Source organism: Mytilus galloprovincialis, chromosome 8 (genome assembly GCF_965363235.1).
Source record: "Mytilus galloprovincialis chromosome 8, xbMytGall1.hap1.1, whole genome shotgun sequence".
In the NCBI taxonomy this organism is placed as follows: domain Eukaryota; kingdom Metazoa; phylum Mollusca; class Bivalvia; order Mytilida; family Mytilidae; genus Mytilus; species Mytilus galloprovincialis.
In genome coordinates this window covers 20,902,185-20,916,890 of record NC_134845.1, presented here as the reverse complement: position 1 = coordinate 20,916,890, position 14,706 = coordinate 20,902,185, and the positions used below count along the sequence as shown (strand labels likewise).

Below are 14,706 nucleotides of genomic sequence, written 5' to 3'. Positions count from 1 at the left end.
AAGTGCACTGATTAATTGTCTCGTGTCATAATTGAGTATTCAGGTAGGGTAACGTGTAACTTTTAAAACGTAAAGACGATTCATTTTTGACATGTGTTCGTTCTGATATCCATGCAGATTTTGTAATATTTTCTACTGGCCATTTGGTTTAAATACACACTGATCAACAACTTTTTTATCAATTATTTTTGTTTTCTTCCTTTTGACAAAAAACTACATTTAAATGTAAAAGATGTAAAAAAAAAAACCAATATATCTGTCGATTTAACACATAACGCTGACAACATCTTTAACAGAGTATGTGACACTAAATAGAGAGAAATATCGTTTTCTCTTTTGCTTTTGATGCATGCACAGAAAGTATATTTAAATAATTTATAGAAACATTATATTATAATTAGTTGAAAACGTTTGACCTTAAATGCATACTCATACCATAAATTTACGTGTACAGTGACTTGTATAATAAAAGTAGTCATGATGGGAAATATTCTAGTATGTATATCTGGCAAAAAATATGTGGACTCGGTTTTGTCAAAAGTGTTAGACTCGGTTTCGTCCTAATATTTCACAAAACAGGACCCGGTTTTGTCATAAAAAAAATACATACATGTATAGCGTTAATTAAAATCTATTGTTAACCGGAGCTTGATCGCCCGAGGGGACGCGCTTTTTTTCAGAGGACATTTATGTGAATCCACAAACCCTTGAATTTTGCTGTATTGGAAAAATAGCTTGTATAAAAAGTAATACTTTACAACGTAATACAAAGAAGTGAAACTAAAGGTTGTAACTCAATTTTGGGGTTTAAACTTTCTATAGTTTGTTTTATATGAGTTGTGTAAACTTAAGTGTGCGAACTTAATGTACTTCAGTACTCTGATTATGTAATTATTCGTGTTTGTACGGCCATTAAAATTAAGTAATTTTCTAGTACAACCGGACGGTTATCTTTATAAACATTATACACTACTTATGATCGTCTAAAAATATTTCTCAATACGTTTCTTTGCGTATCTTTCTTTTCGTACAACGTAAACAATTTAAAGAGAAATGAACCAAAGTCTAAAAAAAGAAAAGATATTTACAGGTTTTGCAAGACTACAAAATTTTGAGCACCTCAATGTCTATATTTATATGCATGGAACGAAAGACATTGTCCATTGAGACAAATTCAATATTTGTGATCTTATTCATGGCAACTCATCTGCTTGTACAGATACTTTAAACAACATCAAAGAATGTGTCTGGATTTGTTTGCTGTTTTATATAAATAGTTCAAGCCGCCACAAATTTGCATGCCGACAAGACCAAAATAATAATGTAAATTTTGAAAAAAAAACATTATAATCCAATTTTCATACATCCGTTATGGCGGATGTCTGTTTTCTTGTTTTCAAAATGTCAAGATGGTATACAATATAATTATAATATATCAATGAAGAAATATTTGGATATTGATCTGATTATATTTTGACCTTCGATGCGTCTTTATTGTTCTGTGTTATTCGGCTGCAGTCACCATTGGCGTATACAAACATCTTCTTTTAATGAAAAATCTCAACGAAATTTACAGAAATATAACAAAAATTGAGACAATCATGTCCACAAACATTTAATGGTTAGATAATAGGGCAAGGAAACCTGAATTCGTTTATTAGAATAAAGTAAAATCACAAAATTACTGAACTCAGAGGAAAATTCAATCGGAAAGTCCCTAAACACATGGCAAAATCAAATGACAAAACACATCAAACGAATGGACAACAACTGTTATATGCCTTACTTGGTACAGGCATTTCAAAATGTATAAAATTGTAGATTGAACCTGGTTATATAGCGCTAAACCTCTCACTTTTACAACAGTATCATCAAATTCCGTGATATTTGCAATTATGTGTGAACACAACAGACATAATAAATAAAAAATATTCGAAAGGGATTCATACAATTTTGATAAATATTATAAAAGTTCGAAAGAGAAAAATACAAAACGCACTAAAAAGGGCGGTTGTTAAGTATACGTAAGACCGTTTGTATTTTAAATCGTAAAGCAGTTGTTTTCCCGAATTCCTTTGTTACATGAAGTAAAAATGAGTTCATGGTATCTATGATGTGATCATTTACAACCACTGGGTCGATGCCATTGCTGGTGGACTTTTAATTCCCTGAGGGTATCACCAGCCCAGAAGTCAGCATTTATATGTTGACTTGTTCAGTTATCATTGATATCTTCATAGTTATAAATTAACTGTTGATAAATTTTGATTTTTTGAAATACTAAGGTTTTTCTATATAAGGAATGGGTTACCTTAGCCGTATTTGGCAAAACTTTTAGGAATCTTTGGTCCTAAATGCTCTTCAACTTCGTACTTTATTTGGCCTTTAAACAATTTTTTTCGAGCGTCAATGATGAGTGTTTGGTAGACGAAACGCGCGTCTGGCGCAAATATAAAATTTTATTCATAGTATCTATGATGAATTTATTTCCTTTTAAGCGTACCATTTGCCTCTTTCACTTTCTCTAGATCTGTTACGGATTTTGTTTACAAGTTTACAAATTACCAGCTTGTATATATATAGTCAATTGCAATCATCCGTTTATAACTCGTCATACCTAGCGTACACTCTTAAGGGGATATGAAACGAGAGGCAACGTTATTGTCAAGTGAAAAATCTTCTTACGATTGAAACGGATTAACTTTTCCGTAGACAACTCGAAACAATCCGTAAATACCATTAAGCGCTAGTTTACAGTCTCCAACAACGTGTGAACATTCGTAAACTGCTCGCAAGAATTCGGAAATTGTTCGTAACAATTTTATATTAAGTATTACTGTTAGTTTACTAAGTGTTTACGGATTATTTCTGTATTTCTGTATTATTACGATTACTTAAGTATTGCGTACGATTTTATTTGAGGCATGTTACGTTGCTTTACGTATATATTGTAACTAGCTATGTTGAGCACTTTACATATAGAAACAAGTACTTTCCCAACATATATGATTGTATACTTTACGATTTAGGGAAAGGTATAAAAGGTGCAGAACAGACGGACTCTAAAATACTCGTAACTTACTCGTAACTATTCGTAACCATTCGTAAACAGGTCGATACAAACACCTTAAAGGCATTCAGGTTGCCTCCACCAGTACTAACTGACCGCCCCGAAATAGCCATAATGCTGAAATTGGCAAAACAATTCCATCAATTAACCAATCAAATTATTAGACATAAAAGAATATTTTTTTTTATAAAGTACGAAGATTGTCTCAAATTTAGATCTACCAATACATATCAAGATATGCGCAGTTATTTCATTTTACAAAAATTCTATCACTAAATGTCTAACAATGAGATGAAAGTGCGTAAAAAGGCACCCTTGAATGTCTCCGTTTTAATATGTTGACGTACATCCTTCTACAGGTTCCTTTTGAAACTAATTGTAACTTTACTTACTTTCAGAAGTCATAATATCGAGGTCAATCCATTTGCATGTTAATTGAAGGTAAATATGATTTCATCTATAAGACTATTATAAAATAAATTAAAGTCCGTTTAAAAACAAAACGCACTAAAAAAGGCGGTTGTTGAGTATACGTAAGACCGTTTGTATTTTAAATCGTAAAGCAGTTGTTTTCACGAATTCCTTTGTTACATGAAGTCAAAATTAGTTCATGGTATCTATGATGTGATCATTTACAACCACTGGGTCGATGCCACTGCTGGTGGACTTTTAATTCCCTGAGGGTATCACCAGCCCAGAAGTCAGCATTTATATGTTGACTTGTTCAGTTTTTATTGATATCTTCATAGTTATAAATTAACTGTTGATAAAATTTTGATTTTTTGAAATACTAAGGTTTTTCTATATAAGGAATGGGTTACCTTAGCTGTATTTGGCAAAACTTTTAGGAATCGTTGGTCCTAAATGCTCTTCAACTTCGTACTTTATTTGGCCTTTAAACAATTGTTTTCGAGCGTCAATGATGAGTGTTTGGTAGACGAAACGCGCGTCTGGCGCAAATATAAAATTTTAATCCTAGTATCTATGATGAATTTATTTCCTTTTAAGCGTGCCATTTGCCTCTTTCACTTTCTCTAGATCTGTTACGGATTTTGTTTACAAGTTTACAGATTACCAGCTTGTATATATATAGTCAATTGCAATCATCCGTTAATAACTCGTCATACCTAGCGTAAGGGGATATGAAACGAGAGGCAACGTTATTGTCAAGTGAAAAATCTTCTTACGATTGAAACGGATTAACTTTTCCGTAGACAACTCGAAACAATCCGTAAATACCATTAAGCGCTAGTTTACAGTCTCCAACAACGTGTGAACATTCGTAAACTGCTCGCAAGAATTCGGAAATTGTTCGTAACAATTTTATATTAAGTATTACTGTTACAGTACTTGCAACCTTAGGCGTTACTATTTCAGCGATCAGTCAGCGGTCATCGATCAGTCACCGATCAGTCAAGTTCGCGTCAAACTCACGTCAGCAATCCGTCAGACTTATAGTAAAAGTAATTGACTGATCGGACTGATCGGACGGATAGTACCGATCGACCTTGATGACGGATTGAACTTTAATACGTCACATGATAAACTAATACAAATTACGGAATCTTAGTTTCGTTTAATCTAATTAAAATGGCGACTCTTGAAAATCGAACGTTCAATTATACATTTTGTTTATTAATTGTTTAGCAAAGTTTTATGAATTGAAATGAAAAGAAATGTACAGATAAAACCTAAATTAAAATATCATCATTAAAGAATGATCTTTTTCGTTTTATTTAGGTTATGTATTTTCAAAACCGGCGAGTTCTAAAACGGTGTCTACATCGCGGTTTTTATTTTATTATTTTCCAAACATTCTCGGGAAAAACAAAATGAAAGAATCAGTTATTGAAAAATGTAGTCTATTTTTTTTCAATATTTTAAATTTTTGTATCCTTATCATCATAAAATTCTTAAAAAAAACTTATTATAATCACGGACTTTCTATATTCTCGTCACAATCGAAGCATTTAAAATAACAAATTACAAAGATAACTGCTGTATTTTTTAACAAGAAATAGAAATAATTTTAAACAATGCAAACAACATTACATTATATTTTTCTTATAGTATTTTTTTTTAATAAAAAAGATAACTACTCCTAAACAATAAAAAGTACATCATTACATCTCAATTGTGATTAGAAGACTTGTCTCAAGATGGTAAAATAACTGATTTCAAATAAAATAGTATCATCTTTAATAAAAAGAAGAATAATTTTTATTATTTTAAACAATGCGAACAAAATTTAGTATGATTTCTTTGACATTATTTTAATTTTATGAAAAAAAACTATTCTAAGCTATAAAAAGTACAAAATTCCAATGGCGGTCAATAATTTTCAGTAAAGTGGAAAAATTTTTGCATTTTAGGGAACGCATACAAAAATTTAATATCTTTTTCCTTAAAGTAAGCATGTGTTATGAAGAACAGCCAATCATGATGTACAAAAAGTACTGAAATCAAGTGACGTTATTATTTGTATCAAAATAATTCAATAACTACATTCTTATTCCACAAAAACAAAAGTTTAAGTATTTTAATTTTCATTATATCTCAATTCTGATTAGAAGACTTGTCTCAAGATGGTAAAAATAACTGATTTCAAATAAAATAGTATCATTTTTGATAAAAAGAAGAATAATTTTGATTATTTTAAACAATGCGAACAAAATTTTAGGATGATTTCTCTGTCATTCTTTTAATTTTATGAAAAAAACCTATTCTAAACTATAAAAAGTAGAAAAATCCAATGGCGGTCAATAATTTTCAATAAAATGAAGAAATATTTGCATTTTAGGGAACGCGTACAAAAATTTAATATGTTTTTTCTTAAAGTAAGATTATTTTATGAAGAACAGCCAATCATTATGTACAAAAAGTACTGAAATCATATGACAGTTAATAATATGCATCAAAATAACTGATTTCAAATAAATTAGTATCATTTTTGATAAAAAGAAGAATAATTTTGATTATTTTAAACAATGCGACCAAAATTTTAGTAGGATTTTTCTGATATTCTTTTAATTTATGAAAAAAAAAACTATTCTTAAATATAAAAAGTACAAAAATCCAATGGCGGTCAATAATTTTCAGTAAAATGAAGAAATATTTGCATTTTAGGCAACACGTACAAAAATTTTATATCTTTTTCCTGAAAGTTAGATTATTCTATGAAGAACAGCCAATCATGATGTACAAAAAGTACTGAAATCATATGACGGTTAATAATTTGCATCAAAATAAATCAATAACTGCATTCTTATTCCACAAAAATAAAAGTTGAAGTATTTTAATTCTCACTATATCTCAATTCTGATTAGAAGACTTGTCTCTAGATGGTAAAAATAACTGATTTCAAATAAAATAGTATCATTTTTAATAAAAAGAAGAATAATTTTGGTTATTTTTAACAATGTGAATAAAATTTCAGTATGATTTCTCTGCCATTCTTTTAATTTTATGAAAAAAACCTATTCTAAACTATAAAAAGTAGAAAAATCCAATGGCGGTCAATAATTTTCAATAAAATGAAGAAATATTTGCATTTTAGGGAACGCGTACAAAAATTTAATATGTTTTTTCTTAAAGTAAGATTATTTTATGAAGAACAGCCAATCATTATGTACAAAAAGTATTGAAATCATATGACAGTTAATAATATGCATCAAAATAACTGATTTCAAATAAAATAGTATCATTTTTGATAAAAAGAAGAATAATTTTGATTATTTTAAACAATGCGAACAAAATTTTAGTATGATTTTTCTGATATTATTTGAATTTTATGAAAAAAAACTATTCGCAACTATAAAAAGTACAAAAATCCAATGGCGGTCAATAATTTTCAATAAAATGAAACAATATTTGCATTTTAGGAAACGCGTACAATAATTTTATATCTTTTTCCTAAAAGTAAGCATATATTTTATGAAGAACATCCAATCTTGATGTACAAAAAGTACTGAAATCATATGACGGTTAATAATTTGTATCAAAATAAATCAATAACTACATTCTTATTCCACAAAAATAAAAGTTTATGTATTTTAATTCTCATTATATCTGAATTCTGATTAGAAGACTTGTCTCAAGATGGTAAAAATAACTGATTTCAAATAAAATAGTATCATTTTTGATAAAAAGAAGAATAATTTTGATTATTTTAAACAATGCGACCAAAATTTTAGTAGGATTTTTCTGATATTCTTTTAATTTATGAAAAAAAAACTATTCTTAAATATAAAAAGTACAAAAATCCAATGGCGGTCAATAATTTTCAGTAAAATGAAGAAATATTTGCATTTTAGGCAACACGTACAAAAAATTTATATCTTTTTCCTGAAAGTTAGATTATTCTATGAAGAACAGCCAATCATGATGTACAAAAAGTACTGAAATCATATGACGGTTAATAATTTGCATCAAAATAAATCAATAACTGCATTCTTATTCCACAAAAATAAAAGTTGAAGTATTTTAATTCTCACTATATATCAATTCTGATTAGAAGACTTGTCTCTAGATGGTAAAAATAACTGATTTCAAATAAAATAGTATCATTTTTAATAAAAAGAAGAATAATTTTGGTTATTTTTAACAATGCGAATAAAATTTCAGTATGATTTCTCTGTCATTCTTTTAATTTTATGAAAAAAACCTATTCTAAACTATAAAAAGTAGAAAAATCCAATGGCGGTCAATAATTTTCAATAAAATGAAGAAATATTTGCATTTTAGGGAACGCGTACAAAAATTTAATATGTTTTTCCTTAAAGTAAGATTATTTTATGAAGAACAGCCAATCATTATGTACAAAAAGTACTGAAATCATATGACAGTTAATAATATGCATCAAAATAACTGATTTCAAATAAAATAGTATCATTTTTGATAAAAAGAAGAATAATTTTGATTATTTTAAACAATGCAAACAAAATTTTAGTATGATTTTTCTGATATTATTTGAATTTTATGAAAAAAAACTATTCGCAACTATAAAAAGTACAAAAATCCAATGGCGGTCAATAATTTTCAATAAAATGAAACAATATTTGCATTTTAGGAAACGCGTACAATAATTTTATATCTTTTTCCTGTAAGAAAGCATATTTTATGAAGAACAGCCAATCTTGATGTACAAAAAGTACTGAAATCATATGACGGTTAATAATTTGTATCAAAATAAATCAATAACTGCATTCTTATTCCACAAAAATAAAAGTTTATGTATTTTAATTCTCATTATATCTCAATTCTGATTAGAAGACTTGTCTCAAGATGGTAAAAATAACTGATTGCAAATAAAATAGTACAATATTTGATAAAAAGAAGATTCATTTTGGTAATTCTTAACAATGGGAACAAAGTTTTAATATCATTTCTTTGACATTCTTTTAATTTCATGAAAAAACAACCTATTCGAAACTATTAAAAGTTCAAAAATCCAATGGCGGTCAACAATAACCAATTTCGTAGAAATAAGTTCATGTTAACTGAGTCATATAATACAATTATGATTATATGACTCTGATGTTTATAATATTTAATACGAAAATATTAATCAACACAAACAATTTAACGTTCTAAGCATCTTATTCTGTTAAACTATTTTTACTTTTTTATTGCAACTAATTTTATTACAAATTATAACGTGTAAATTAAGGTGTCTTCGTAGAGGTCCGCGTTCAGCGATTGTAAAAACTGTGGAGTTCGGTTTACATAAGAATTTTAAATATATACGTATCCGTCCGATCCGTGCATAAATTAATTTACTGATCGATCGGTGACAGTTGTCAGGGTAACTCTCACATAGGTTATTTGACTTATCTGACGGATCCTATGGGTCACCGATCACCGATCACTCATCGATCAGTCAAACATCCGTCACCGATCATTCACCGATCAGTCAAGTTCACGTCAAACAGTAACGCCTAAGGTTGCAAGTACTGTAGTTTACTAAGTGTTTACGGATTATTTCTGTATTTCTGTATCATTACAATTACTTAAGTATTGCGTACGATTTTATTTGAGGCATGTTACGTTGCTTTACGTATATATTGTAACTAGCTATGTTGACCACTTTACGTATAGAAACAAGTACTTTCCCAACATATATGATTGTATACTTTACGATTTAGGGAAAGGTATAAAAGGTGCAGAACAGACGGACTATAAAATACTCGTAACTTACTCGTAACTATTCGTAACCATGCGTAAACAGGTCGATACAAACACCTTAAAGGCATTCAGGTTGCCTCCACCAGTACTAACTGACCGCCCCGAAATAGCCATAATGCTGAAATTGGCAAAACAATTCCATCAATTAACCAATCAAATTATTAGACATACAAGAATATTTTTTTTTTAAGTACGAAGATTGTCTCAAATTTAGATCTACCAATACACATCACGATATGCGCAGTTATTTCATTTTACAAAAATCCTATCACCAAATGTCCAACAATGAGATGAAAGTGCGCAAAAAGGCGCCCTTGAATGTCTCCGTTTTAATATGTTGACGTACATCCTTCTACAGTTTCCTTTTAAAACTTATTGTAACTTTACTTACTTTCAGTAGTCATAATATCGAGGTCAATCCATTTGCACGTTAATTGAAGGTAAATATGATTTTATCTATAAAACTATTATAAAATAAATTAGGGTCCATTTAAAAAACACGATTTAGAGTTTGTTTGATCAGAAAATTACCTCTCCGGAGCATCTCGCATCATTTTTGCTTAATTTTGTTTAATGTGTAATTAGTATACTGCTTTGTTGGCGGTTGTATCTTATTTAAGCCCTTTCAGTTGGCCTTGGCAATTTCTGTCTGCTTCCAATTACATTTCCTGTAAAAAAGAATTAATTTTGTAAATGATTAAGAAATGAGGCTAAACGAGGTTATAAAAATATGTTATTTTGCGGTTTCATTTTTATTCACTAAACGGTTTGGCAACCTCAAAGGCAATTCCTTCAAATAGTTTGAGGTCTTAAAAACCGTCGTATTCGTAAAGAAACTTCTATTACTACGCAAAACTTGAAATTTTGAATTCCAATGCTGAAAAAACGAATGATTAATGTTGAAAACAGATTTTGATTGAATGTAAATTTCTCAGGCGCATGTTTACAGTTTGTATTTTGAAACTAACCATGGAAATGACGTCAGAAAACCAAGTGGTCCCGAACTGTTCCAGACAAACTTTAACAGAAGAAAGCTCTCAATTTCCAAATTGAATAAAAATATTGTATTTATCTCATAATCTTTTACCTCACACGTCCTTTTCATTTCATTTTGCAAACATATCGCTTGCTTAAAATTGCAAGCAAAAACGGGATATCCATGATTATTTGAAGCATCATTCGCATATGGAAAAGCATTTGGTTATAACCCATACAATACACACACAAAAAAGAATTCCTTCCAAAGGTCGGTGGTTCTCTTCGGGCATTCAGGGTTCTTCCACAATGTACAAACTGACAGCCCCGAAATAGCCAAAAGCGCTGAAATTGACCTTCAAATTTCAATCAATCAAATCATTACAAATAAAAGAAAAAGTTTCTCAAAATACTAAGAGTGTCTCAAGTTTATATCTATTCATAACTTTTGAGATATGCGCAGCAACTTTATTTAAAAAAATCCTATCACCAAATGTCCAACAATGAGATGAAAGTGCGTAAAAAGGCGCCCTTGAATGTCTCCGTTTTAAACTGTTGACGTACATCCCTTTATAGTTTCCTTTTAAAACTAATTGTAAATTCACTTACTTTCAGTATTCGCAATATCATCACGTTGATTGAAGGTAAATATGATTTAATCTGTTAAACTATTGTAAGATAAATTAAGATCTGTTTAAAATGTACGATTTTGAAGAGTTAGCCTTTGCTAGCTATAATTCGTGTGTTTCTCTGTCCTTTATGTTCTCCCATTTTTTTGTATTGTAGTCCTGTCATGTAATGTTGTCATTTTAATGTTATATGTAACATTGCCATAAAAGCGGGAGGTTTGGCATGCCACAAAATCAGGTTAAACCGACCATTTTGTTCTTAAAAAGTCAGGAAATGGACATTTTTATAGTTTAGTGTGTTTCTGTTGTGTCGTAGTTCTCCACTGATATTTAATGTGTTTCCCTCAGTTTGAGTTTGTAACCCGGATTTGTTTGTTTTTTCTCAATCGATTTATGAATTTCGAACAGCGGTATAATACTGTTGCTTTTATTTGCCACTCTTTTCTTAGCACTTCACATCATGGTTTGCTTCATTGTTTGCAATGTCTTATTATTGTACTGTTTTGTTTGTGGTTGTGTGTTATCTAATTAGTTATCAAAGGTACAAGGATTATAATTTAATACGCCAGACTCCTCAATGACGCTCAGATCAAAATAGTTATAAAGCCAGACAAGACCTTTCATTTGGCCTAGGTACTTTCTGTAATTGGATATGCATAAGAATTGAGGTTATAAAACATATGTTATTTAGATGTTTGATATTTTTAAATTTATAAGCGTGAAGAATTGGCAATCACACAAGCCAAATCTTTTAAATGGTTTGAGGTCTTAAAACAGTTTTATTCGTGAACATTATTTTGTTATAAAGCAAGCCATAGAATAATGACAATACTTCATTTTAAATTTTAAACCAGCACCCGAAAACACGTTTGAACCTGCCAAATTTATTATGTCTTTTTCCCCAAATCTGGAGCATGCAATTAAGTGATCGCCGTTTGATAATGTATATCATATATATTGTCAATGTGTATTTATTTTTTTTTTGTTTTATATTTCGTAATATTCTTACATTTTATAGCTTATTATGCTGTATGGGCTTTAATCATTAGTAAATTGTTGAAGGCCTGGTTTATAGTTTTTTCTATAGATCTTAGTCTCTGGTGGATAAAAGTCTTGTTATCAATCATAACACATTTCCTTATATTCTAATTTGTTACCTCAAACGAATATAAAATATTGATGAAATAAAAACGAACACTTGTTTCATAGGAACAGCTCGCCAGCATGAGCTGCTTACTTAAAGTTTGATTATTTTATTAAATAAAATGAAATAATTTTATCAGGATACGGCGACATCGCTGAGAAGCAAAGTAGACAATCAAAGTGAGAACTTATATAATATAAATACACATTTAAAGGTCTTGTATTAATCAAAGAATGGCATACCGGTAGTTAATGTCTATGCGTAAAAACATTACAAAAATATAAACTTTAATCGGGGAGGGGGAACTCCTTCATCAAAGTTTAACTGCACTGTTCTGTATATGAGCTTAGAATGACAATATTCTTTAACTTACTTTAACAAGAAAACTATTCGCGCTAAAAATATCCCGTGCTATTGACATATATAATATCAAACTCAATATATTCATACACTGCGAAAAATATTGGCTAATCCGAAATATTTATTTAAAACACAAACCTTTTTGTCTAATATGAAACACTAATAGATTACCACTATAAATACACACGCTAAAGTGTGTTTTTTTTCACATTAACAGAAACACGTGAATGCTCAACTTTGATAAAAACATTTATGTCAGACAATACTTAATAAAAAACACAAAGCCACGGTGCATCATTGATATGTCATAATACGAGTTATTGATATACTATTATGTTATATGGTTTATCTACTAAGTCGAAAAAAGGCTTTTGAGAAAACTCCATACACCATTAAAATCGATAAACAAAATCACATCAAAGATACCAAACTTAAGATTTGGTACGACAAGGACGCGTTAAGTTTATTATATAAGACTCGTAAGTGGGCTCGAATATAAATGAAAATGGTTTGAACCTTATTATGTCTTAATAAGGCGTCATCGAACAAAAATAGCCGTCCATTGTTGAGACGTTTTTATAGATGAATTCAAGCTGCAATTTGATAAAATTATTTTAGATATTGGTATTGTGAAAGAACAAAGGCTTTTAAATATGTACTTAACATTTAATTCTGAGATTTTTACTTGTTTTCAGTCTCTGTATATAGGTTTAGAAAAATGAAATAAAAAGTTATCGCTTTATAAAAAAAAAAAAAAAAATATTAAAACAAATATGGTTATATATCAAAAACTTTAATAACAGCAAATCATACTCAAACATTAACATAGAAGTCATACTAAACTCTACAAACTTGATATCAGATTATACAATACATCACGTAGTAAACTTTTAATAAGGGGGTAGATCATACACTCACCAATTCCGTTCATACAATAAAATAGAAGGTGTGCACTATAATCACTATATCAATATATTATATATGTGCTAAACATAGAAACAAAAATGTCATTTTGATTTTCGATGACGGAAACATTGAATGTTGAGAAAGGTTTGAAAATACATGATGTCATTACCAAATACATTGATTATAACTTTGATTATTTTCCAGATGGGATTAAAACTAAGGACAAGTGTTACCATGGTTTGTATCGTCTTGATATTGATAGGCGGAACATCTGCTGTTATCTGCACAAAGCAATGTATTACGACTGCTCTTGGATGTTCTAAAGAATGTATATCCGGTTATTATCGTCCCAGTCCCAATGATGATCACGAAAAAGAGTACAGGAGATGTACGAATTACTGTCGAGTGATATGTTTTGAGTGTGCGCATAAATGCGATGACTCTACCTCTTCGTGCAAAGATTACTTTAATCTTATTTGAAACTGGTTATAATTATTTCTTTGATTCATTTGTATATCTTGACTCTGACTATATAAGTTTTATCAAGCTTGTCTTCATAGATGTATCATAAAAATGCCGATATTCAATTAATTAATAAGAATAGGATATTAATATAATGATAAATATTTGTATATACTTTTGTATGAATCTTTTTTATTGGTTCTCTTGACATGTATGCTTTTGAATTCGCCAGCTTCCGTTACAGGTGACAAAAAATATGACACTCATAGTAAATACATTCCATATCTAATTAAGTATACAGGATCTCATCTTAAATTCTTTGTTATCGACCTGTCGACACTTGAAATAAGGTTGCTTACAAAATGACCGAGATGTCCAACAGTAACACCATCACATTACTATTTGAAAAAAAACGATGGAAAGACGAAAAAATAAACAATACATTGCTCCGAAAATAAAGGACCCCATAAAAAAACAAGGGTGAATTCGTGTGCTCCTGAACGCTCACAATTTGTGTTCCACTAGCGATTAAGAATTGCCCAAGGTCTTATCATACAACAAAGGCAAATACAAACACAAAACATCGATACATATTATTTATGTAACACAACGTTTTGACACACTGTTAGTTCGAACAAGCTTGTACAGGGCGAGGATAAACGAGATTTTTACCTTTACATACTTCGGATGATAATCCAATTGTATTGCACAAGAATTAACGGTTTCAATGAAAACCAACACTAACCGCGATAAAGCAAAACAAACAGCTGCCATGGCAACAATTTCCTGTTCTACCGGTGACACACGTCGTGTCGTTCATACAAAATTTTACTCACCAACAATATTGTCACAATCGATACGGTATTGTGGGTCTGACAAGTAAAAACTATCCGTGGCATCGGATTTTAAAAATAAAGTGATTGTAAAGGTTAATAGAAGACGACGGGCGCCATGTTGTTGCGAGCTCAGGGTTAATT

At 29.9% G+C, this 14,706-nt stretch overlaps 1 long non-coding RNA gene across 2 annotated transcripts; it reads left to right on the top strand.

Moving 5' to 3' along the window:
* The first annotated feature begins 3,447 nt into the window (after positions 1–3,447).
* Positions 3,448–13,904, top strand: LOC143043174 (uncharacterized). 2 transcript variants are annotated; one of them, XR_012968242.1, is made up of 4 exons: positions 3,448–3,511; positions 9,651–9,693; positions 10,844–10,872; positions 13,472–13,904. It is a non-coding gene; the product is annotated as an uncharacterized LOC143043174 (long non-coding RNA). The 2 variants fall into 2 exon arrangements; XR_012968241.1 differs by lacking the exon at positions 3,448–3,511 and having other exon boundaries at positions 9,606–9,693.
* Positions 13,905–14,706: the final 802 nt, after the last annotated feature.